This window comes from Curcuma longa, unplaced genomic scaffold (genome assembly GCF_044706935.1).
Source record: "Curcuma longa cultivar G26 ecotype Majalengka, Jawa Barat unplaced genomic scaffold, ITB_CL_G26_1.1 contig_15624, whole genome shotgun sequence".
Lineage (NCBI taxonomy): Eukaryota > Viridiplantae > Streptophyta > Magnoliopsida > Zingiberales > Zingiberaceae > Curcuma > Curcuma longa.
This window is the reverse complement of record NW_027430146.1, coordinates 1-2,371: the sequence shown is the minus strand read 5'-3', so window position 1 is coordinate 2,371 and position 2,371 is coordinate 1. Positions and strand designations below refer to the sequence as shown.

The 2,371-nt window shown below is 43.1% G+C and overlaps 1 pseudogene; it reads right to left on the bottom strand.

The window, feature by feature from the left end:
* Positions 1-130: 130 nt before the first annotated feature.
* On the bottom strand, positions 131-1,275 carry LOC141816256 (uncharacterized; annotated as a pseudogene).
* Positions 1,276-2,371: the final 1,096 nt, after the last annotated feature.

Genomic DNA, 2,371 nt, shown 5'->3' with positions numbered 1-2,371 from the left:
CTGGTCCAGCAGAATACTGAAAAGCTGTCTGTGAAGCTGCCTGGTCTCTCCCCTGAAGCATATACATCTGTGGCTGGGGTGGTAGGGGTAGCTGCTGCTGTGGTGCTCTGGGCCTCTGTGTCCTTTGCGATCACTGCTGGGTAGGACGACCTCCTGAAGATGCAGTGCCAGTAGACTCCAGCTAAGCCTTCAGAGTACACTCTCTGATCGTATGTCCCGGACGTTTGCAGTAGTAACAGATAGGATGATCCAGTGGGCAATCATCCATCATATGACTTGATGATCCGCAGCGATTACACTTCCTATTCTGATTTCTGGCCCGAATATGAAGTATTACGGAACTGTCCTCCAGAGTACACTCTCTGATCGTATGTCCCGGACGTTTGCAGTAGTAACAGATAGGATGATCCAGTGGGCAATCATCCATCATATGACTGGATGATCCGCAGCGATTACACTTCCTATTTTGATTTCTCTGGCCTAAATACGAAGTATTACGGAACTGTCCTCTAGACGTCTGTCCAGTCTTCTGTCGCTTCTGAGATGTCGACTGAGAGTCCTGGCTCTTCGTCTTACCACGAATGTTCTGCTTTCCGCCCTCTTTTCTTTCTCCTTAGATATCTGCTGCCGAGTCAACTCGATAGCTAATGCCCGGTCTAAGGCCTCTCTGTATGAGCTGATAGTGGATCCTGACATCCTGTCTTGAATGTATGCAGCGAGGTCCTGTACAAACTGATCCATCCGATCCCCGTCCTGCGCCACCAGCTGTGGACAAAACTCTGAAAGTTTCTTAAATTCTGCATTATATTCTGTAATTGACCTATCTCCTTGCTTCAGACTCAAGAACTCCTGACGGCGTGCTCTGCGAAAGGTCGCCGAAAAATACTCTCTCTCAAATACCTCTCTGAAAGATGCCCATGTTACCTCCAGCTCTCCAAATACAATCTTCTGTGTCTTCCACTGAGTAAGAGCCTTATCTCTCAAATGATAAGTAGCCAAGCCGACCTGCTCTGAGTCAGTACAATCCATATACTCATAAGTGCCCATCAAATTCTCCAACCACGACTGAGCTTTCCACGGATCAGATCCTCCGTGAAATAGAGTGAAACGTTCCTTGGTTGATTTGGCCAAGGTCATAATACGGCTCTTAGCAGCCGGAACGGATGTAGTCATATTTGGAGGAATCCCCTGAGTCGTAAAACTCGGCTCTCCGCTCATATCATGCTTTTGATCCCATATATCCCTCTCCTGAATAAGATCGGGCTCCTCTGACATATCAGGTCGTCCCAGATGTCGACCTCATCCTCGGCCTCGGCCTTGAATTATAGGGGCCATATAATAAAATGTACCTGGTGCATACAACTAGTGTAAATTTTTTAACTAATGCAAAAATATATCAGCAATACTTACACCTTTACTGCCCAGAGATCTTCTGCCGTGTCAGCTCCATCTCACAACAAAATTGAGTAAATCGAAGTCTGATAAACCCGATACGACGACAAACCGAAGTACACCAAGTCAAAACGGACTCAGAGCTCCGATAAATCCAAAGTCTAACTATGCCTCTAAACTAAACTAAATTGAACTGCAACAAATCCCGAAAGATCGAACTGCTCTGATACCAAATAAATTGTCACAACCTGGGAGACGGTCGTCCGAAAAATTTCGGCAGCATCTTCCCTGTATCTATGACAATTCCCTGTATACATACATATATAAAGGCCCACCCGGCCTATCCATACTACAAAATATGGATTTATATGCTAACATAAATAAAAGGTGACCCACACGGTCACATACACATCCTACACAATTATATGAAATTCTACTTCTACACAACTATTAAAGAATAAGATTTGTAAAGTAACGAAAATCCAAAGTTTCGTAAGATATAATAAGCAAGTATGAAATCGAAACAGGAAATATGTTATAGTTTTGAAAACATCGAAATGAAATCAAAAAGTCCGATACGATAAAATGTAAACCAACAATACAAGTATATCAAAACATACTACAAACACATCCCCCACACACACAGTCCATAAAACTGCTGTGAGATGGTAAAACTGGCAGATCTCCTGGCGTCCTCTGTAGTCTCCTACCTGATATCTGGGAAGACAGAAAAATCCCAAGGTCCAAAGATGTGAGTACAAATACTCAGTGGGTAATATAGAAAGACACTACATGAATAAAAGAAATAGCAAAAGAATAGGTGCATACCAAAGGTCAACAAGGTATCAAGAATATCTCTGCAAATAATAACTAACATGGATCTCATGTAATGCACCATATGAATGACATGTCAAGCATAGTGCAACAGTCAAGAATCAAACAAGTAGACAATCAAAATGCAGTATCAGTACGGTCCAAT